We start from the raw sequence: 25,854 nt of genomic DNA on the forward strand, positions 1-25,854 counted from the left end.
CCTAACATTAGTCACATATGTTGATTCGAAATATCGCAATTTGAGTCGTTTATTCAAAATAAAACTATACATCGGTGGTAGATGTGTAAATTCATTCACAATTTGAATCATCACTTTCGGGACCGTTCTGGAATAATTCATTTCACTGCTTATTTGATGAATGAGAAATTGTGTACAATATCGATCATAAATTCCGGGACCGTCCCGATACTAATCATTTGATATATAAAAGTTCCGGAAGCGTCCCGGAAGTATACAAATGTCTCGGAAGTTATCAATGGGGTACCGAAACGGTCCCGGAATTAATCAGTTGATATATATATATATATATATATATATATATAATAATACATATATGCATATGTGTATTCTATAAAGTACTCACAAAATATAAACTCGTTGAAGTCTTCAGGTTTTTCAAATGAACACCGTGTTTTTTTTTCTTTCTTTCTCACAACTCACTTCATCAAAAACGCTTGTTTTCACACGAAGGATTTTCAAAATTACAAAAGATTCGTTTTCTCTTAAAACTAAGACCTAAAAATAACCTACGAACTAACTTATAGACTATCAGGAAGGAAAATAAGTTCCAACACAAAACACGAATCAGGTATGATAAAGTTAGAAGACTCTTTATTTTTGAAAATTTGTTTGTTTTTTTGGGAGATTTCATTATTTTTTTTTTTTTTAATCTTGGGTATAGACGGACCACAGCCCCCTGGGTGAACGCCACGCCGGGTGGAACCAATCGTCGTGGGGACTATCTTGGCCCCACCCGCCCTCCGTCATCCACCTAATCCCAAAGTAGTCTATAAAACCGTCGCCCTCCCACGACGGTTCCGCCAAACTCTCAATGTATGCCAACTCGGCCCGCAACGCGGCCCTCCGTCATCCACCTAATCCCAAAGTAGTCTATAAAACCGTCCCCCTCCCACGACGATTCCGCCAATCTCTCTATATACGCCAACTCGACCCGCAACGCGGCCCTCCGCAGCCGGCGCCTCTTCATCTCCTCAATTTCAATGAATCCAGAAACCTTGAGCTGAAACAGTCAAGATAAACCGAACTTAAAACCACACAGTACATCAAAACATTATTCGTAGACTATACCTACAACACAAACACAAATTCATGTTCAAATCACGAAATCTAAGATTGATCTAAAACAAGCAAATAATCAAGATCGAAAAACTCGACAATAACAAAAAACTAAAATACCCAAAACTCGCCTTCAGATCATTCACCGCGATCAACACCTGCGACGTTTCAATTTTTTTTTTTGAATAAGCAAATTTCTCTCGACGAAACTCAAATCCAAAACTACGATAAACTCCTCAAGACCGACCCTTATATAAGCTCATAGACTAGATCCGACCAACCCCCCAGACGGAAACTGACCAATAACAAAAGATTAACCTTTTCCTACACCTCAAACAGTGACTCCACCCACGACAAAACCGACAACACAGAAATTTATACTACAATCGGAAATATACAAATCTTCAGAATATTTACTTATATACAAAATAAATCAATCAATCTTATAGAAACGAACAACCTCAGATTACAAAAATATCCGAACTCATAGAATAATTATTACAATAGTTTCATTCGCCCATTTTTCTATAATTATTTCTATACATATATCCCCGTAATTTATACATATAATGTTGGCTGTTTGGCCTCACTCGAGCAGCTCGCGCGTCTTCAACGAGTTCCCGAAGCTCCTCCAACGAGAACTAGCGTGTTGCTTCGGAAAAGCCTATAATTATCTCTTCCTCAGCCTCTTCATTCTCACCCCAATCAACGATTGCCATCGTAATTGTAAACAACCATTGAGTAATTGTAAACCACACGATGTGGTCCAATTGAATTTTTTTCTCTAACGTTATTCCTGTGAAATAATAACAAAGAGACAAAGAAATTTACTCCGTTTTTGGAGTATTCAAATGGTGTGATCGGAACGAGTCTTTTACAGTCAATATGTGAATGGGCTATGGTTACCAAAGTTTTTTGGGTAGCTGATCAAGGATTTCACATTACTTTGAAAAATTAATTTGTTCAAATAATTTGCCTGACCAGTCAATGTGAATATGTAAACTCCATGAAGTTCCCGATGTTTTCGGAATTTGAAATTATGTTGAGAATTCGACATTACGTTTCCAAAGGTAATTTGTTTAAATAAATTATGAAAAACAATTGAAATTTGAAAAAAAAACATAATCATTTCCATTAATTGTAATGGATAACAGAAAAATTACAATTGTTCCAAGTAATTGTAATTAGTAGCAAAAAAATTACAATTTTTTCAAGTAATTTTAATTGACAACAAAAAAATTACAATGATTTCGTGTAATTGTAGTTGATAATCATAAAATTACAATTGTTTATACTAACTGTAATTGGTAAATCAAAATTTATAATTATTTCCTGCAATTGTAATTAGTTACTAAATATTACAGTTATTCACAGTAATTGTAATTTACGGGTAATGAAATGACGAAAGTAATTTCTGCTGCCCAATTCTGCTCCAGACAACCGTTACCGCGGAACACGCGTCTGCAATCGGGACACTCGATTTCGCGAGACTCGCTGTTGCACGGTGGTGATGCGAGGCACTGTGGGCACTTTACGGAACATCGGTGTTCGTACCCGTTGTTAAATTTGCTATTGCAGGGTTGACAGAAAAAGGCCCCTGCTGCCGCTGCGGTTAAATTTACAATTGGGCAATAATGCTGTTCTTCGGGATAATACAGCAGATTCAATCGGTGCCTGACATCGCCTGTTCCGTTTGCTCTCACCACGGCAGTACCGTCGTAAAATGCCGCTTCGCCGATACCTAGCCTCCCCAACTCGTACACCGTGATGAGGAATCCCTCGCGTGCCAGATAGTTCTGGAACTGTGCGATTTCATGCACTGTGCACCCCGTTGGCGGAATCTCGACACCGGCGTTCGCAACAAGATTACGCGCTTCTGCACGCTGGAAACTGGACCTAGCGAATCTCACCATCTCGTATTGCTCGTACAGAGCGCCACTGCGGTTCGGGCCTCTCTCGGCGTGAGCCTTGGCTACAACAAAGGCACGAGGTAAACACAACCCGTCACTGTTGATAATCTGCACGACGGATTTTTTAAGTACCCCCGCGTGCGTGATCGGCTTCGGCTTTCCGCGACCCTCCGGTACTCCAACACTGTGTACCGTCACGGTGAAGACGCTGTCGACGCCAAACTCTGATGCGCTCTGGGCTACGCTGAAAACTAACTTCCAGAGGTCACTGTACCGCGAGTCCCTCACCGGCCGGAACGATAACCACGCAGGACCATGATTAAAACTCTCCGCGCTAAACGTGAAATCTATGTAGGCGCTACTCCGACACGTTGCTACGGCATACGCATGCAGATCTCTGAACGCGTCCTCCAGCTACTCCACTAGATTACCACCCGATTCAGGGGCCGTGATCTTCATTCGCAACTCACGCTCTGTGACCGCGAATTTACGAATGAATTTCGTTGATTCACCGATAACCGTGAAACGGTTACCCAGTGAATCAGCCCCGTCATCGGATGCCTGACTTGACTCCATCTCGCTCGCAGCTTCACTCTCCAGCTCCGATTCTCTGCCCATGTTTCCAGAGTATGCACCCTCTGTCTCGTCGTCGTCGGCATCGTCGTCGAATTCAAACGTCACGTCGGAAGCTGTCTGTGTCTCGTCATCGTCATCGGCATCGTCATTGTCATCCCCTGACTCTAATGTCACGTCAGAATCGTAACTCGGAGCCTTCCGGGCCCTACCCCCGCCGATCTGTATGCCCGAGGTACTGGCGCCCTCGTTCACGCGAAACGGTCCAACAGTTTGCATAAGGCCCCCTGTTGTAGATATAAAACAAAAATAAGACTAAACTCCATGGTAAAGCGTCGTCAATCCGCAAGTATAGTTGAATTTCGCGGTTTTACTAGAAACGCACACCCTAGAGTACCCGCGTGATTAGTTCCCCTAAAAAATATCCTCGTCCATTGCCGGCCGTGTATAGCTCATCTGAGTGAATATTCCACTCTCGGGCGTCTGCGGCCACGAGAATATTATCGCCTCATCCATTGGGGATATAGAATAATTGTCACCTTCTTCTTCTTCTTTTGCTATCGCCGGCTCATGAGCAACGACCGGATCTAATTACCCGCCCCACCAGAGAAGAAATTGCTCGTGAGTTCATATCAGAAAACCCGGTCTGCATTTTTGTTTTCAAACTTTTCCTATGTACCTTGAATTTCCAACACTCCTGACGAACCTGGACGTGACAACACTAAGGTCGACGCCTGTGATGAATCGATTTCTGCAACGGACACAATAACCTTCAGTACACGCGTGAAAGAAGATTTCTAGAACTCTTGGAACACCGCTCACGCACAACGTATTCACGCACGGATACTCCATGGTATACGGCATATCGAACCGACGAATCATCTGGACTTACCGTCACGAGCTCCGACAGGAATCGGCTCCTCGGCGGTCCTATCGTCCACCATCGCCTCAACCACTCTTGTCTGTTCCGCAAGCGCCAACTCCTCGCAGGCAACACAGCCCTCGAGAAGAGCTGCCTCGATCTCGCTGGTATCGACCATCATGAATTCTAACAGAAGGAAATTTTGATATACCACTCGCGCACAACGTATTTATACGCGACAACTCCCTGCTACGGCACAGCGTACGGACAATCATCTGGACTTACCGTCTCGAGCGGTAGAAACCGGCTCCTTGGCGGGCCTTCCCAGCGCTACTCCTTGCGACGCAATCGCCTCATCGGCGACGTCGACGACGACATCGTAAAGAGCCGCCTCATTCTCCGCGGAGCCCCCCAGCATCGCGCGGAATTCTAACGGTTGGAAAACTTGATTTAAATTTTTCCATATTATATATTTTCTTTTATCTTTTTACCCGACTCTGGAGATCCGGTAATTCAAACTCCACACAAACGTACACTGCGCACAACACAAATACCAACTTACCGGTTCTCTCGTTGTACTCAGCCATCAGCGTCCGAACAACGGCGAAGCGGGTGTCACCCCGCTGGCGAATCACACTCGCGGCTGCACTAAGGCACTTGTAACCCCGCAACGCACCGATACTGTGGAGGTGCGCCAGGGCCCGTGCCCCGCAGACCGCCGGAAGCTGTCGCAAATGCCGAAGCAATCCCGCATGTGATATGCGGAACAAAAACTCCCGACGGAAAACAGGGCACACACGCACAAGATTCGCGTTGACCTTCCGCGGCAGTTCGCGGTGAGACACCCGCAACCGGGCTGAAAGATAAACCAAATCCACCCGGACCCAACGCGGAGGCTGCCTGCTACGTCTGATAAAACAAATCTATTGACAGCGATAATCATGGTTTTCTCATGATTAAACAAAGTTGTACAGCTGACGTCATTTATCCTGTTGAAAAACTTGCATACCCTAAAGCCTACTTCGATTATCGGGCGAACGGGTATTCGTCGAGACATATGAAATTTAGAGATAAAATAGAAAACTATCCGATGGATTCACTCGCCATTCTCACCTCAAATCGTGGAGCTGATTCGGCGGTTGGTGACGGTTAGAAATAAGTGTACTTAAGAATAATGTTAATATTCTTCTCATGCGACGTCTATGTATACCGCCATTGATAAACTGCAACTGTTTGTACCACCCTCAGAATAGGAAACGAGTTATAGACCTAATGCATACTGGACCTATGGAGATTGTAGACTCATCTTGCGACATTGAAATGGTACACCCGGTGATGCCCTCCCTTCGTATTCCTTCAACGGCCACTAAGGCATAACAAACAACATACCCCTAAGGCTGTACGTCGGAAAAGCGGGGACCAGCCTACTGTCCGACGCAAGGCCCAAACATCACGAGTATAACATGGGTCCATGCTGTATACACCCACAACTCTTCTCATGAACTTTCTTCTGTTACAATGATTACGTATACATCCCTTGATAGACTGAATCTGTTCGCACCAGCCTCAGAAACGGAAACGAGATATACTACCAACTTGTAGCAGAAAAAACTGTATGTGCACATTCTCGCGCCAAACACTGCTCGCTACATGCTTTTAGTTGACCGACTTTTCCTATCACATGCCCCACACTGATTAACGAGTCATAAACTTGCCCCTCCTTTCGCGCAATCTTATAGTCGAGTAAGCCTTTACCTGATTTTTTCGGCGAGCCGACGTGTTGTGCAATGAAATTTCTATACTTTGCGCTATTTAAATTATCTCGAATGCTCCCATCGGCCTGCTAACGTTTTCGATGCGCATTTGTCATCGTTACAATTTCCATATAATTATTCTTATCCGCATCATTTACAATCGATGCATCAGGTGATTTTTGAAACGGTAATTCGAGTAATCCAGGTGTTCTCTCATAACTTTTATCCCCCACATTGACCAGATTATCAGTGAAATTGATCAGCGTATCACCAATCATCATACCGTTTGTCAACTTTCGAACACCGTATGTGGTATCCAAATCCCTCTTTTTGTTTGTGCTGAACATTTTCAAATATTGCGCCGTGGAATCCGTTGTTTTCTTCACTGGCGTACTTGTAGCAGAAATTTCACCAAACTTCAGTGTTTTATCATTTGCATCCATGAAATTCCCCTCATCCATATCCTCATCCTCCTCATCATCATATATATATACAATCTAAAACTTAAAATCTACCCAATAATCTTATTCGTCGGGCTCTGAAATAAACAAACAAATATTGGTTTTAAACCACCACCCTATGGAAATCTGGAATGGGAACCTTAAAAGCCCTATACCGACTCGTCACGCACCCATAATTCAATAATAGCGAACGAACGGTGAAATTAGCTACCCGGTTACCAACATCAACCATAATTAATCACATCTAAATAGACGGGCCATTAGGCTTATGATAACAAGGGTTTCAGTAATAAATAAATGAAATAGACATACCTAGTCGTACAACGGTGCCTGGTATCAAGCGCCCGTCGGCATAGAGTGCCTCCACCTCTGACGCCACGTATACCCCAAATCCGGCGACACATTGGGAACATTTGATGCCTGTAAGGGTCACCACCGGACGGGCGGAAGCATCGCAGATCATCAAAACGTCCAGGGGTAGCGCGAATAACGCGTGGCGCTCCAGCCTCACATAGGGCCCCAGCATCGTCACCACGCAAGTCCGGCAATATACCCCTCCGCCAGATGGACGCCACCCGTCAACGCTCGTGCAGAGCGTCGACCTGCAGAAAGCTTCCCATAAAACCTTTCGGCGGTCCTCCCATAAACCGGTGAAAGGCAAGTCTCAGCGCTCCACCGCCATGACCACGTCTCGCATCAAGTCGGTCCGAAATAATCGTGGTCGAACTAAAACAACAAAACTATATTAAAATCCCAATCACGCAAACAATGTAAAACATGACCAACAAAACCAACTGATATCCATTATTTTTTTTTATCCTTTTCTTTTCCTCTGCTCCGCTTCTAACACTTTCTCCCCACAAACTATTCGAGACCGAAAAAAATTTCTCAAGAATCAACTGGGGTCAACTGAATCAACAATCAGCTGGGGTCTATATAGGCCCTCGAGAGTACCCCAAAATCTTGATAAAAATATAGACTGAGGCCCAAATGCGCCACACATTCACACACACACACCACACCAACCCCAGATTGAGGGTTGGTACACCAAAAAAGGAAGTAAGGGTGAATCAGAACGCGTAGACACGCCCGCGCATAACCCCGTACTCCAAGCCTACGCAATTCCCCTACGCTCAGCGATCAAAAGGAAAGTTTTAAAACTCACGTTTTCCCTACTCCAAGAAGACATACCCAACCACACAATTCCCGCTAAAAGCCAACCGCTCGCAATTAATAATCCTCATCAACATTACGATTTCAACTACTACATCAACATTTCAATTTTGCAGATGAATCTCTTGGCAAACCAGGAAAAATTGGTCATAATATTCACTGATAGATTTCAGCCAGATATGCGAATTTTAGAAATAAATCGAGCTGGTAATATTATTGTCGTAATATGCAATAGAATCATACCAGATTGGGTAAAGAGTATGACCCGTCAGTTGTTATGGAACGACGATCTGCCACCAAGAATTTATAAATATAGCGCATATACCGACTACATCATTCGCGATATGTACACCACCGTCAATCTTCTCGATTACGCGAATTACCCGAATAGCATAATAATAATCAAAGACGTAGATGGCGAAATATTTTCAATATTTTTTGATAATCAAAATTACAAGGTCAAGCAACACTTTATGATCGACAATCTGGCAATCGAAATTCCTAACAACGATAACGATGAACTAATAAACTAAAACCATGACGAGACCCACTGTCGGGTACATTATCAACTAATTCCATTATCACAACTAATCATGCCGCGCATAGAAACCTTTAGTTAAGCACATATGATATATAGCATACATCTAACAATAAGATAGGAATAAAGAAACACCCAACCCTTATGCGGGAGTGACAGCTAATGTACGACGAGAATATACACCGAACAAATCCCTTAAAAGAAATGATCCCACATAAGAACAACGCCTTAACCTGTGTGCAAAGGAACTATCGCAATGCGGAATAAACAACAATCGAACTGATGCAAAACTATGGTGATCGCAGCTCCAAAATGTACATAGACCTTCAAGGATTTCACGGGGAAAATCATGTCTTCGTGATAAAGGAAATCGCAGTAATGAGTTGCTGCGAAGGACCAATACACCACTCGATAGTCCGTATGGAAACAGAAGAATCTATTCTTCCGCCAGAAATCCAAACGCTCGACCAGCAATTAACAGATCAACACCACGGGCTAGATTGGCACGATGGCACCGCCGTTGCCAGTGACGTAACTAAGGCATTAGAGGCAATGTACAAGAACACAAGAATCTACGTAAAGGGCTCAGATAAGGTCGAAACCTTAAGACCATACTTCAACGACATAGTAAACCTGGACGACCACGGTTGCCCGCCCTTAGCGGCGATTAAAGAAAGCGGAGTACCCTGCATCCAACATTCTTTTATGGATTTTAAATTCAACTGTCCACTCCGCAACGTCACAGCATTACTTCACTGGATGAAACAATCCTTCCGCGAGCCGGTAAACTGCGACAAATGGACCAACGAACCTAATCGGCTCCCACAAATAACAATGCCAAGCTGTCAACGACAACAAGGGGCACCGAAACGGGAAGCACCGAAACAGGAAACACCGAAACGGGAGGTGCCCGAGTCATATAAGAAAATGGCCCTGAATTTACTGAGACACATCGTTAACACGATCGAAAAAATTTGCAACGATCCTGAATAAAACCAACACCCCGTCTAAACCCAAGGAACATGCGACCTGCCGAAACTACAACCTGTAACTAGCACCATCAAAATGCAGCTCCTACAACTCACCGACTACTCAGAGGCACGAATCACGCAATGTAAAGTAGAGATATATCGATCGATCTTTTACTGCGGAATGCATTCGCATATTTCGACACCCTCACCGAAGGAGGAAACGGGTTTTGGGAAACCTTGCCAAAGGATTCCTGTCAACTATACCGATACGACGTCTTATACGAAGGCAGAGCCATAGAAATAAAAAACAGCGATGAAACCTATGACGAAGTGTATACAGTTACCACTCAAGACATAACCTTCGCCTTTTCAAAGAAGAGACGTCAACAATTATGCGGATACGAGTTGATTCGAGCTGAACATCCGAAACTACTCATCATCGAAGAACCGACTAAAAACGCGTTCACTCACAAAAAACCCATAGCAACCAGCAACTTGGACATTTTCACCTATTTAAACTCAAAATTCGTATACGTGGAAAGACATATGAGAATGCAGATGTCAGCATTATACCGAGACGTACTCTCGCAGAAATGCAAATTGGAACAACAACTTTTACGGAACTTATTGACAACCACAGCCCTAACGCCCGACGACTTCGCACACCAATTAATGAAAGGACCAGGCTACATGGCAACAATAGCAGGAGAAGTAACCCATATAATCAAATGCATACCAATCGACGTAAAAGTTAAAAAGACGGAGAACTGTTACCAAGAATTACCGGTATTCAGAGGAAACGCCAGCATGTTTGTATCACCGAAGAGCCGCATGTTGTTAAAAACCACAGTACAGATAGAATGTAACCCTTTCATCCCAGTAATGTTCAACCTCGATAAGAAATGATATAAACTACTACCAGAATTGACCGAATCAGTGAAACCAAGCACAATAGAACCTTTGACCACACTAACATGGAAACACATTAACCCCAATAACCTAGCAACCAGCGGAATCTACTCCCCGGAAAATCTGGAACGACTGAGAGATCATATCATGTTCCCAGCAGAGGGATCTGGAATACTAAACGACATGGCAAGAGGAATGTCGGGACAAACCATAGCAAATCAACAATTATCTATCATGCAATTCCTAACCGAAGAAGCAATGCAAAAAATAGCCAAGAACACACGGACAAAGATGTGGGGTTGGTTCGTAAGCTTAGGCACCCTCACCGCAGGAGGAATCGGAATTTGGGTAACCATCCAAATAACCAAATTCATCCTCGACACAATAATCCATGGATATGCTCTGAAAAATGCCTACGGGTGCAGCTTTCACATGCTTGGAGCCATATGGAATTCCCTGACCAACCTGCTCTTCCATTTAGCTAGACAAAAACAAGAAAATGATACGGAATCCAAAGGACCATCTAACAATCAAACTAAACCGCCGCCGGAACCAAAACCTTTAGATATATCCTGGAACCAAGAACAACGAAAATCGAAACACGAAACGCGATACCTGGATCCTTCAAGCAAGAAGTACCAGCGCCAAAACCTACGGTCACGCAATATTATGAACCAATGGGAAACAACACGAGAAACGTTAACCAGACGGAACCAACAACAAAAGGAAACGGAGGATACAAAACACCCCGAGGAATGCCGATACCCATATATCCCAATTTAAACATGCAACCAAACAACGTAGCACACTCATCAACCCAATTACCAATTGCAAAAAACGTCTCAACATCAACCATGGACCCCAAGGACAATCAAAATACCGTATTGATTAAAAAACCTACAGCACCCAACGACCATCAGGAAGAATGATCGAGCAGAGGCTGGCCATTCTTGCATAAGGGGGGAGGTGTAACATCCGACCGGAACGTCCGTATGTTTTATCGACTATTATTACTGCATGTTACTTTTATCAACTAACCAAACTCGAAGTACGAGAATCTTGTAACCATAAGGAATTAAAACAACTGTCTAACTATTTGGAATATCCCTAAATGGAAATAACTACGACATTCACTAACCAAAGCTTAAAAACCATGTTACGAGATCTTCGCAATACAAAGAGCTATAATATTATTATACGTTATTATATCACTATTATATTAACACCATAATTAACTAACACGATTGTATCCAATTATTATATAACACTCGACAATGCCATTTGTGCATTCGGAGCTGAGAGCTATACTATAAGCAACTTACGCTATACAATATAGCCTGGAGTATAGAAAACTGTAAAACCATAGATAAATGTATAACCAACATAATGTAAAGATAGCACTGCTGCAATAATCCATAAAACCAGAGACTGCAAAACCTTCAAAACCGTGAATACTAATTATCCAGCATGAACTATACCTTCCTCCTTAACGCCGTATTGTAGGCAACACGCACAACGTTTTGAAGGCAATGCAGATCTCCAATGTGGAGCCATACAGAGCTTCATCTAGAGAACACATTAGGAAACTTACCGACGAAACGATTGAAGATAAATCAACTCGCAATAAACTCAAAGATACATACGTGGCAACGCCCAATAACAGGCAACCAACAAACATAAGAAAAACGTTCTAGAAGCTTCCAAGCCGATTTATATCAATATAAGAATTAATAATCACAGAAGAGAATTATATACGAAAGCACACATGTAAATCTGCCCTAAAACTATGAATTATCAAATTGTTGAATACCCTAAATATGTTAAGATAATTATAACACAAACACCTAAGAATATTCGCAGCAGCGCGATTCTAATAATGTTAAGCAAATAGCAACTATGTCTCATAAACAATCGCTATTGTACTCCAGGTGAATAACGATAGTAATCAATTATAATACATACGCAATTTTATATAGTTACACGCTATAAAACTAACAAACGACAAGTAACCAATATGACAATCTTAATATATAGACTTTGTAACGAACAGGATAGGAGGAATATTTAAAAAGTAAACAGAACTAGAATTCAGCGCATCGTGACCCCGAAAATGCACACGGCACTAACATACACTACGAAACATGGGTCACCACTAGCGCATACGCACTGCGATAACCATATTAGGAAATAGCTGCTGAAATCATGCCACAGGGGGGGAAAAAGCATAGTAGCCGAGGGGCCAAGGGGGGCTTGCGCCCCAACAAGAAAGCCCACGCAGAATGGAAAATTACAGAACAACGACCCCGCACCAACACCACCGCACCAGCGCAGCGTTATACCATATGTAAAAGCTTGCAATATAGTATTAGCTAAAGACCTAAGATCACAGGCGTGCATGCGGCGAAGATGTCGTGCCCTAATTATAATTCCTAGAAAAAGGGGGAGGTGCGCAAAAGCTGACAAAATCTAAAGAAGGGGATCGTTCTGCGCAACGATCGACCCCTATGAAAACGGCGACCGATCATCAGATCGTCCGCTTGGTTTCTACCACCAGATTCGTCATCTTGTTCCGGTACAGTCTCGCGGTAAAATCCTTTTGCCTTTTGCATTTAAACTTTTCGTATGTTACTCTGCCCAAAAGTCCAGCGAGCTTTCAGCTCCATTTTGCCATATTAATTTAAGATCTTACACTAAGTAACTCCGTTTTTGTGACTTGAAATATTGAACTTATAAAATAAATCCAAGTTAATCAAAGTATCCAAATATATTAGAATCAATTATTCCGTTAAATCCTCTCACCAATCTACGCTGCAAGTCATCATATCCAGATTATTCTCGAAAGGTAAGCCAATTAATTAAATCTTTTATCCAATAATTACTCCTTCCTCTGTTCGTTCGATTAGAGCGACAGGATGCCCGTTGTCCGGTGTATTTCAATACTTAATCGGTAATTGGTGACCCAAACTACTGATGTGAGTCTAACTATAGCTGTGTGAACGATTCCGGTGTCTAACATCCGGAAATTTCCACCAGGTACCGTTCCGACGTCACACGGTAGCCGAGGGGCGACCGGCTGCTGGGTTGAAGTTGACCGCGATTCGGAGAGGATAGCGATTCAAATTGGCGGTAGAAGCGTGGCGTTTGTATAGCAGGTAGTTGCATGTGATCTAACTTGGAACGGTTTTGTAAATTGGAATTAAAATAAAAATGTTCAGTTTGATCGAATATTCCGATGGCTCCCACGATGTCTGCCCTACGAAGCACATTCATAGAATTGGCTCGTCGTGCACCGTGAAATATCGTTCCACAAGATATGCGGTAGAGTTCATTTCTTCAGACGGAAAGTACAACCGAAAAATATTTACTGCATATTAGTGATAATTCGACACAGCACGTGCCTGTAATGAATCTATGGACAAGTAAAAATTAGGAAATTGCGACATGATTAAACCCTCCACCACGTGGACGATTTTTTTTTGATTAAATTTCTATAAAAAGGTGATTAGGTATCTATGTGAAAAAAGATCCTAGTGAAACTGCCTAAAAGGATAGTTGAACAGTGATTTTCTTAGAGAGAAGTGTTAGTCTTGAAAATTCATCCGTAATGGCCATCGCAAGTATTTTTTTTTTTATACATATTAGTATTGGCCTGAATTTGCTTTTCTTTGTTACAGACAACAAGTAATATCTGTTAACGCTAACTGATGTATTAGAAAATCCAGAACCTCTTGACAAAGTGGATCAATTCTCTTCCCTTCAAAAGAAACAGAATAAATCTAAAAATCCAGAGAAATCGGAGAAACCATTATTTAGGAGTCTGAGAAAAACAGAACATCTGTTGTTTGCAATGCGATTTGTAGAAAAAAAAACGAGTTACTAGAACACACGATCAAACTGAGACGAAAGAATTATTCATTGAAAAATTACCTGACATATCAATTGAAAAAGATTTGTCTAACTGTGAGCCCGACGCAGCCATGAAGTAAACTTTGCCCAACGATAAGCGACATACCGCAGTTCAGAATGATTTGCCTGATGGTGAGCCCGACGTAGCAGTTCAGAAAGATTTGTCTAACTATGAGCCTGACGCAGCCATGAAGAAAAATTTGCCCAGTGATGAGCCGGACACGGCAATTTGGAAAGATTCGCCCAACACAGCAGTGCAGATACCAGATATTTTGGGCGATCTAGCAATTGAAACATATTCAGGACAGGAATTAGAGGATGGCATACATCTATTCCCGTCAAATAACTCGATACATGTACGGAAATTCGATGATTTGATGTGACTTAGTGATTCTGATTTAGTAAGATATCAGCAATTGCCAAACGGTAATGACTTACATTTCTCAAACTCAATATATATAGATCCGATTAATTTCAGTGCTGTATAAGATACAGAGCAGTGCCTCAATGAAACAACGATAGATGCTATAGAGTCGATGTATTCATATTTTTATTTGATTTCAGAAAATGGAGATGCTTGTGGAGTACTAGCCAAACTTAGTCAGACTTCGAACACTTCTAGTTATTCTAGCAAAAATTTGAATTATTCGGACATGAGTAATGTTATCTTACTAGCAAGCGAAGAGTTACCGCACGACCAAGAGACAGCACTACCTACCATCCACATTCAGGATGTAAAAAACAACAATGAGTTGAATATTATGGATCGTAGACAAATTGAAACAAATGACAACGCATAGGAAAAAGAAGGTGAGGATGGAAAAACTGCTGCATGACGGTCGCACTGTGTATTGCTAGAGATTTATCTCTCAAGGAAAACAATTCGAGTCATTCAACTTCAATCAATTTTTGTTGTGTTGGCCGAGAGTTCAAACACAAGAAATAATATTTTAATCAATGTTTGAGCACATCCGATCTTTTCAGACAGAATTTGAGGAGTATTATTCCATCGAGTGCAGACCTTACAATGACAGCGAGACAGGTAGGTGAAGCGCTTATTACAAGCCAGATCGCAAATCTGCCCACTGCGAGGCGAGATTGTTCAATATAATTTCAAATTCAATATCGTTTTAACAAGCAATTTATTTTTATTTTTGACCTCATCTCCTAAATACAGAATAATAAACAGAATTTGTTTTGTATTCTGCTGTGGTGATTGTGTACCAGAGTTTTTTTCCGTTTCATTTCATTGTAGACAAAACTATGCCCGTGGTTATTATACTGAGTGCTTCAAAAATTGTAAAGAAAGTTTAGAGTCTAGATTTTATACATAAATTTGGGACTGAAATTCCATTAGTAAGACTTGTGTGATATCTTATTTGTCAAGTGATACTATATTCTAGCCATTATATGACAGAAGTCTTGCAGTTTAAAATAAAAAAAGTGTAGTAGAAGTTTATTTTATTTGGTTTACCAACTTTGTGAAAAGAAAAAGAACCTACTGTCTTGAATAATAAAGCTTTTCTAGTCATGATTAGGAAATTGTTAGCCCTGTTATATGATGAATTGATTGACCATCAGTGGTCAATGCCTAGGAGAAACCTATGTCTGCTTTGATCAAACAATTTTTGTGATACTGAAAGCAGGGCAATAAATACAATATTATCAACATACATGTTATGCTATTTCAAATATGAATATCCTTAGCTTAGAATTCAGTCAACGGATAACATTTTGTGTTGGGCTGAAGTTTGCTGCCAGTGTGGACGTATCCACAAATTATAGGGTCGTTTTCGTTTGTATCAAAAAAATACTATTCTGATTGTTCAGTTTGATTCAATACATGTGTAGGTATTTTTTGAAATATTACTTTATAACTTTTTCTTACTCATTTTACACCAAATGAAACAAGCGAAAATGATCATGAAGACGAAGATGAAGCTGATAGATCGGAACATGTCCCAATGAGTGACTATGAATATGACACTGACGAAATATCAGACTCTGATGAACAGCTGGAGAAACCTGAACTGAATGAGAATGAAATACCAAACTCTTCCCACAATAGAAATGCAACTAAAGAAAATAATATGTCACAAAATTCTTCCTTGAATTCATCTGCAAATCGTGCAAGTATTGGATGCGACGATGCCAATCTCGTCGTAGATCCATCAAATGGTCTTAAAGGAGCTGGAAAATTGTATTATTGCATTTACTGTGGAAAAAATCAAACTAAATTTGCGCGACATTTTCTACGAGTACACAGTGACGAAACTGAAGTGAAAAAATTCCGTTACTTACATGCAAAAAACCCTGAGCGACAGAAAATCATCACTATGCTTCGAAACAAAGGCACTTTAGCACATAACAAAGATATCACGATAAATAACGGAAAGTTAATTGTCTGTCGAAGACCTCATGCCAAAATGAAAAAGGTTGGTAAGGACTTTCTACCATGCTCGAAATGTAAAGGTTTTTGTGCTAAAAGCAATATTTGTCATCATTATCAATGCTGTATAAATCCAAAGAGCGGCAATACTCGAACGATATTAATAGAGGGGAGAAGACTTGTTAAACGTAATCACCCTGAAGCATCCTTCAAGATGAGCCATAAAATTTTACCCGTACTGAGAGATGACACTGAAGGTCATATTGCTAGACATGATTGACTAATTGTATTATTTGACAGCAAATTATCTCCTAAATACCAGCATCCACATCAAGATAAAATGATAAGAAGTCATTTTAGGTTACTTGCTCGGTTTGTGATTGCGTTAAAAGATTTGGATCCAGAAATCACAGATTTGCAATCTTTGTACGATCCTAGATTTTATGATACCGCTCTGAAAGCAGTAAACAAAGTGGCCAAATTCCGTGATGAAGACGGTACTTATGAAACTCCAGCTCCAGCTGCAGCACTTGGAACATGCTTGAAGAAAATTGGAGCTATTCTACAAAGTGACTACATCAAACGACATGATGCAGAAAAGAAACAGCTGACTATAGACTTTTTAAATTTACTTGAAGAAGATTACGGTTGCAGTGTCAATAAAACTGTTATAGAGACACAGTCCAAACAAAAGAGGCACAAAAAGGTTATTTTACTAAAAAAAATGATATCGCTCTGTTACAAGCGTATTTAAAAAGACAAAGAGAAATTTCTAGAGAGCTTTTGAAAGTGAAAGTAACCAGAGAAGCATGGATGTTGTTAGCAGAAGCAACACTCATCATAACTCAAGTTTTCAACCGTCGTCGGGCTGGCGAAATAGAAAGAATTACAATTAAAGATTTTAAGAATTACGTTCGCTTGAATGAAGATACAAATAAGGATTTATTCAAATCATTATGTGCTTCAGACAAGGAATATGCCGAATGATATGTTCGATTTTTCATTCGTGGAAAGCTTGATAGAACGGTACCACTCATTTTGGATATAGAATTACTGCAAGATTTCAATACAATTAGAGAAACGATCAAATGTTGACATAAACGATAAAAATCCGTTTGTATTCGGAATAAGCTTGGACAAGAACGCTCACAAGCACCTGGATGCATGTAAACTCATAAGAGAGTTTGCCAGCAAATGTGGAGCAGAAGATACTGAAGCTTTAAGAGGGACAAAGTTAGGTAAACACATGGCTACTGAATATGCCACTATGAACATATCAAAAAACACACTGGAAAATTTATGTGAACACATGGGTCATCATGCAAAGATCCACAAAACTATATATCGACAACCAATACAGAGTCGTGAGCTCATCGATATATCAAAAATGTTGGAACATGCACAAGCACAGTCTGGTCACGACCAAATCGACAACTTTTGCGGAGAAGATGAAAATGACCATGGTATATATTGTAACCAATATTTTTGAGGGTATAAACGATATAACGATAATTGGTTACCCTACGGCGCAGTCGCTAACCTAAATAATTAGATAGAGAGAGATACTAAGGGAGAGAGATACGATTGCTGGGCGCCAGACGCACATGCGTCAAAAATAGATAATTAGAGAAAAAGACAAAGGTAAAGGTAAAGGTAATAGATAAAGGTAAGGTCAGGTTCTACGACGGTTTTGCACAGTTCGCTCAGAGAGACAAGATAATGGTAGAGGGGCGGAGTCGAATCCAATAGATAAAATAAGAAACAGGTGAAGCAGGAATAATATCAAATATATTAAACAAGAAGCGATAAGTTTACTGACAAGCAAGTAGCTGAAGAGTTTGCGATACAAGTACGATATATGCGATAATTAACAATAGTTACAGCCAGAGAAAGGTTAAGCGAGAGAGTTAACAATTAACGGAACGTTTTCCGAATAAGCGGGAAATATGCGCAAGCTCGCGATACTAAAAGGTAATGATTAACACGGTTTTACGATAGATAGGCAGAACAGAAAAAGATATACTGTACTTAAATTAAGCGGTAAGCAAATAAATCATAAAATCAGAGAAGCGATTATAACACATGCGAAATACAACAATTGAAATAGTTATCACATTACCAGAATGATCAGAAATAGGCAGACAGGGAATTATGCACTACAAGGTAAATTCGAGCGACAGGTCAAATAGAAAATTATCATAAGATATAGGTACTAAAAGATAATACGTAGTCTCTGGTTTGCGGTAAGTGCGAGAGAAAGAAAGATAATAATCGGTACGATAAAAGGTAATTCAAGATAAGGCAAACAATATTCAAGGTAATTAATATGCAACGTACGGCAAACCCAATAGACTACGGACAACTACGATCAGCGATATTAGCGAAGAAAACAGTTAAAAAGATGTTATGCGATATGGCACAATACTCCAATGTCAAATGAACGACGAACGGGACCGCGCAGCGATATAAGGTCGCTTCCGCGGTACTCTCACTAAGATGCGATAATCAACGATAATAGGTAAAGAGACAGATAGAAACTAATCAGAGAAAATATAACAAAATAGTAATGCTCAGTAGCTAAGATAAAAATTGATCCTTTAACGGAACGCGCTGCTAGACAGCGATATTAGACATTCAAATATTCTAAAAGAGAAAGATAATAAGATAAAGCGATAGTCACTACAATGCGTAAGTAATAATCAACCAGTCGCGAAGTTACTTGCAATAAGACAGAGAAAGGGACAAGATAAGAGATAATAAGGTACGAGCCCAGGTGGCTCAAGCAGACCAACTGCAAGGTAAAGAGAAAAGATACGAGCCCAATTGGCTCAAGCAGACCAACTGCAAGGTAAAGAGAGAAAGAGATAAAGGTAAAGGTACGATATATTGCAAGTAATCTCGTGGCTTCACAAAATAGAAAAGGAACCTCACTTACGTGAAAGAAGATAGAACTGGTATAGAGAATACGATACGATAACGAGAAACTAATCACAGTGATAGCGGTAATGATACTAGGTATGACAATAGCACGTCTTTTCAATTCAGGAACTGAACGTAGAGTAATGAGATGAGCGATGATCCTGATTTTCATCGAGCTGGTGTCACGTGATTCTTCCCAAAATTTGCGGTATCTTAATTGGACCAGCTCGTCTCGTGGCCTGGTCCACGGATAGGCGGCGATAATCCCTCGCCGCTTGATGTTCTTTTCCCTCGACGACAGGTATCGAGGTATCAGGACGTCGGAAGGTGGTTAGAGATGTTTTCCTGCAGCTATGCGGTATCGTTGGTGAGAAGGGGGTGGGGTCGTACTGCTCAGGTATTGCGATATTGAGGTGTGCGGCAATGTTACGTCACCGGTCTCCTGGACTTGCGACCGACTGTAACTCACTCCTTGCTTTACTGGTACTCCCCGTTGTAGCTATTTCGTCGGCGCTGCATCCCGGCCCTCGCTCATGGAAGCCCTCATGCCGGAACGATCTGGTGGTGATGGCCCTCAACCCGGATCCCCACACTAGATCCACCAGATCCACGTGGTCAGCATATCATTAGCCTATTCCACGCCGCAGTCCTTCGATAAGACGGTTCGTTAAGAGAAAACCGTCTTCTATTGGATAGTCAACGACTTAGTAGATGTTAGGGTCGGTTCAGCTCCAGGCTGATAAGTATCGTCGACGGGAGGCTTCATTGTGTTTTTGACGCACAGCCCTGTACGCCGCCTGACGATGCATCCGAGCGGTAGAAGCATTCGTTCGTGGTTCGGCTCCTGGCCGATAAGTCTCAAATAGTTGGAGGTGCTGTTGTGCATCACGCACGACCCTTTTCGACAACTAGAAAGGCATCCATCGGGAGTGGTTTCAGCGGTATTCGTTCGTCTGTAGTCGGTGGTGTTGATGTTGAGCTGGTACGTGACCCCTGTCAGGAAGTGTCCTGGTATCTTGACGTGAAGGTCTCGCAGATGGTTCTCGAAGAGCATTACAGAATTAGAAAATAGCATACAGTTAGCTTAGTAAAGAGAAATCAACTTAAAGATAATTAGTCGTTCATTTTTGGAGTATTGGCCTCAGACGTGCTTTTGTTGCTTTTAGCGATATTTGTACCTAGGGGAATGCGATAATTAAATAAAGTGACGGGATACGAAATACCACGTCACAATATATAAAAAATAAATAAAAATTATTATTTTAAATGTAAAAACTGCGATTATATTGCTCAATTAATTATTTTCTTTGATCGCTATATTATTTCCATTTTTATTTTTTATTCAGACATGACAGAAGCAAATTCAGATGATTCGGATAACATCGAATAAATCAATAATTTGGATGAACTCGATGATAGTACAGATCAAAGTTTGTGTAGGGCGAGAAAAACTGAAAATGGCGGATACCCAGCGATTTGTCCCTCTAGTAAGTATACCGCATTTCAGACCAACTTGATCAACTCCAAAATCTTATTGTCTCGTATCTCAAATACATTTCATCGTGTCATTGCTCTGATTTTTTATAATGCAGGATCATAAGCAAAAACGATTAACTGTAAGAAATAATAAATTAAAAAGGTTCAAGTGAGTCTTGTTGCCTTTCGTAGAAACCTAGATAAGCTTTATGTGTTATTTTTATACGAGGTATTACTTGTTGTATACTCATCAGGTGTCATTCCATGATCGTTTCAGCAAAATTGATTTGAATTTTCAGGATCGCCATTCGATAACACAAAGCGCCGCAGAGAAGAGTTCAGATGAAATCCAGGCCGTTCTTGCTTCATCTGGTGAAGCTATAGAGAATCACATTGTACCACCGTTACCACATATTCGGAAGGAAATTAAAACATACGACTGTTTACAAAATCGCAACGCTGTAACAGTAAAGGCTTGGATCGATAATAGGATACGAAAAAAATGAAGAAGAACAGCCAATGATAGACAAAGTGACCGAAGGAAGTGAAGAAGACCACGCATCAGATCACATCGTCGTAATGACTTAACTTTACAAGTCTAATCGTTTTTCAAGTGAATATTAGTCACTTATGAAAGTTCAATTAAAATTAGCAAACAAAACACAGCATTCAAAAGTACTGATAATGGAGAATTCCTTCTGAAATGCGGTACATTATTTCGACTGATTATTTAGTGGCAATATCTACTTTACAAACTGTATCCGATCCACGGATTGATGAGAACTTCTTAACGTAAACTTAATCAACTATATAAGATATGTTTTGGACAAAGAGTTCTCTTTGGCAATTATTATATAATATAATAATTATTATATAACTATCCAATAACAACGATTTTCCACTAGTCATCCTTTATAACGTGATGCTCATATCAATACTATGGTACACTATTCAATTTAATGGTATCTCACACTTAATAGATTTGAGAGATGAAATTTCGTGATAAAAACATTTCGATCGTTTCTAAAGGTTGTAAACCGAAGCCTAGTTATTATTTCTATAATATTAAACTTGAATTCAACGTACTGTGATATTAGATGTAATAATAAAACAGTTCCTGTTTGCACTACGTACTATCTACATAAAAATTTTGGTGCATTACTTGATCAAAATAATTTTCTTTAATAACTATCTTCTCTCATGTGAGATTAACACAATTACTATTTTATGTGATCGATTTTATGAATACTGCTTAAAAAAAACTTTGATGTTATTTGTCAGAAATATTGTATGTCGATATCTATTCGTATCTCAATTGTTATGAACAAGACATCACAAGTTCTCTTCAATTACGATGACCACATCAAAGCCATTATACAATTTTGAACTGAAAGAAACATTATTAAGAAGTATAAATTCTATTTTGTTCCGTCAACGATATTTTGTGTATAGTTTTCCTTACTTTCGTTTTTTGAAAAATCAAACTTCCAAGTCCTTTTCATACGTATTATGTACTCTGTAATTTATAAAATTTATGAATATCATTACGTATGTCGGTATTATCGGTACTTGTATAGCGCTACATAGTCTTACTCGGTTTGAATATTTTTAGGCCCATTTGCTTACAAAAGCTACTATATTTATACTCGTGTGTAAAATAAAAAATTGCAGCAATAGTTTAAATACTTTTCTTTTAAGCGAGCATTTCTTGGTGTATAATTGAATACTTGGATGAGATCTGGAAGAAATATAAGAATTGAAAATTGTCAAATCATAAAACATAAAAAGTTTGCGATTGTATGCATTTCAGAAAATATCTAAAAGTTGAATGCAAAATTTAAATTATCAAAGAAAGGTATTCCTGTAAGAAAAAAATTTCTCCACATGATAACCCTGAAGTATTACACGTATTCCTGAAATCAACCCTTGTGTGACGAAATACGTCCTTGGATAAACAGAATACTATGATCTCACATTTTTCCGTAAAAATCTAGTACCGTGGTGAAATTTTAGGCATCGAATTTGTCGTCGGAATCGAATGTATTTAGTACACAATCAAGATTAACACTGTTTTTCTTGGAAACAGTGTTAACTTGAAAGCAATGCGCGTCGGAGTCCCGAATCAATTGTTGCGCGACACGATGCACTTGCTTCAGTTACTTGGGATGCGTGTGATATTATTTAAGGTAATTTAGTGATAAGATATGATTTCTTATACGAAATGTACTGTCAAGACCTGCGTTTGCTGGAAAAAACGTAGCGGTGTTTTTAAAATTACTATTACTTCAGGCTCTGGAGAGAACCCAGTTAAAGAATCATAAATGAACCATAGATTGTGTATTCATCTCAACGCATAATTTATAACCAGAAATCATATCTGGAAGAACTGCATTCGTGAAGCAGGGAAAGAGGTACTTTGTAGGATAGCGAAAAGAAATGACAATCTGATGTAAAACGAGCTGTTATTTATCAAAAAATCTGATAGTTACAAAATACAATAAAATCTCAACAATCTACGTTTCAACTGTACTTCCAGGAAAACACATTTTGATTTTCTGCTGCTAAAACTTGTCATCACCTGCAAAGTATAGTGTGAAAAATTGAAATTATTTTTTAAACTCTTTGTTAGACCTTGTAAAAATGATACAGTCCTTAGTCTTACTTCAATACATATTATTTTCAGTCCTGGAAAGTACCAGTTATAATAATTAACACGAAGGTGACATTACGAGATCAGATTATGAGGGAATATGCAGTGTACTGCCTTATCACGAAAATTAGAAAGCAGTGGAGGATGCAACGCAACGTGTATCCAGTTACAAATAAGCGAATTTTCATAACAAAATGTAAACGTCGCTCCGGAGTTTCACATAACCTCAAACGTCTAAATTCAGGTAGTTTTTTATTTACGCGTTTGACGTCCTAGAAAAATGCATATAGTAATTTAGCGGAAAACAATGGTAACATACAGACAACTAGGACGTGAAACACTCAAGTATCCACAATAAAATAAGCGATGCATATAATGTCTTGAAATCAACCCTTGTATAACGCAACGCATACGTGGCAAAGAAAATACTTTTATCGTATATATTTCCTTAAAATTTATTACTGATTTAGGTCTGAAGTCAAATTCTCTGTTCTAACCGAATGTACTCTGTGCACAATCAAGAATAATCTTCTTTTTCGTCTAAACCGTGTTAACCTGAAAGTAATGCGCGGCCGAATCCTGAAATCAACCGTTACATGGCCCATTGCATTCGAGTCAATTACTGGAGATTTTTTCATCAGATCATTGACAGTACTTCGACGATTCAGCATGATTTTTCATATCGAAAGTTTTTCTAAAACTTTTGTACTTATTAAACAAAAAAAATCAGATGGATGTTCAGTTCAATCCAAATAATTTTTGACCCTAAAGAAAAATTACTGGTGCTATTACCAATACCCTAGACATGATTCTCGAATCAACACATTCAACCAACTGAATTCATTTTTGTTTAACTCACTATCAGGTCACATTGTTCATGAGACACTTTTTAAGCGCGAAATCATGACTAATCATATTTCGTTTATTCGTTACAATTTCAGTTAAGGTATCCAGTTTTTGAGATACCATTTATTCAAGAAATCGTATTGCGATGCTCAATGGAATAGAAAAAGACGAATTAACGGTATTTTCTCGACACAAGTGTAACCTGTGTTGTAACGGATGATTCTAGGGCCCGTATTCATAGTCAAGTCTCAAGCACGTGCTTAAGACCGTCTTGGTGAAGATCGTCTTATTCGTTCAAGACCGTCTTAAGATGCTATGTATTCATAGTCGGAAAACAAGACGGTCTTCGTCAAGAATTTGGTCTCAAGCGCTAGCTTATTTCATTCAAGACCGTCTTGGCGAAGACTGAGCTTGAGACGGTCTTATTCGACGTTCGGTTATGTTCGGAATATTTCCGATGTATCCCCCAATAAGACGCTCGGATTTTATTTCTCAGCCTGTGCAAGATATTCGTATAGGCATGCAGCTCTTGAGTATTTTTATAGTTTATGAACACAACAACGTTAGCGCCACGTAGAGGAACTAAAAAACGGGAACAAATCGCGTACAATTTTTTGTAGTGGGGGTATAGCTTTAAAACGAAGAAGAAGAATATTTTTACGTAGACAAATTTTCATAAGTATTATCGTAACTATAAGACTGACGCTTAGTACAATTACGTACATATCAGTATTTTCATGAGTAAGTGAGGGGTTTAAAAATAAAATGAGAACCAATGATAAGTTATGAGTAAAATATGTATTCTAATGTTAACTGTTTGTACAAATTAAATTCAATTTTATTAAATATTTGGAGTATATTCATTCTAAAATCAATTAGTCTTTACAATTAAATTAACTTGATATACATATATTTTGATTAAATGAATAACCGTTCGATTAGAGCTTCGTGTATTGCAAAACCCTCTCCAGACTGCCAATGCGGTGCTTGAGGTGGCAATTCATCCGCTTCTTCTTCTTCGATGCGATTATCTTCCGGAACAGCATTATCCAATGTTAGTGATAAATTGTGTAGTACGGCACAAGCTACAACAATTGTGGTAGAGCACAACAATTTGGTTCCCAAACCTCGGGATAGGCAAGGAAAACGTCGCTTCCAAACTCCAAATGTTCTTTCAACAATTTGCCTTGTTCTGCTTTGTACGTTGTTATACCTATCAAGATACCGACTTGGTTAATTCACACATGTATACTTTGTCAATTTTATGACTACTTATCGAAATCTAAAGTAATGCGGTAATCTTTATCTTACCTTTGTTGAGCATCTGTAATTGGATTTGCCAGTGGAGTCAGCAGAAATGGCAAGCACGGATAGCCGGCATCTCCAACCAGGGTTCCAGTAAGTTGTCTCTCATGATTG

The 25,854-nt window shown here is 39.7% G+C and overlaps 1 long non-coding RNA gene across 2 annotated transcripts; it reads right to left on the reverse strand.

Moving 5' to 3' along the window:
- Window positions 1–1,416: 1,416 nt before the first annotated feature.
- Window positions 1,417–25,854, reverse strand: LOC124186343. Of its 2 annotated transcripts, XR_006871633.1 has the most exons (4): window positions 25,747–25,854; window positions 25,367–25,648; window positions 8,116–8,121; window positions 1,417–1,428 (listed from the first exon to the last, which is right to left on the reverse strand). It is a non-coding gene; the product is annotated as an uncharacterized LOC124186343 (long non-coding RNA). The 2 variants fall into 2 exon arrangements; XR_006871632.1 differs by lacking the exons at window positions 1,417–1,428; window positions 8,116–8,121 and having other exon boundaries at window positions 25,219–25,648.

Source organism: Neodiprion fabricii, chromosome 7 (genome assembly GCF_021155785.1).
Source record: "Neodiprion fabricii isolate iyNeoFabr1 chromosome 7, iyNeoFabr1.1, whole genome shotgun sequence".
Classification (NCBI taxonomy): Eukaryota; Metazoa; Arthropoda; class Insecta; order Hymenoptera; family Diprionidae; genus Neodiprion; species Neodiprion fabricii.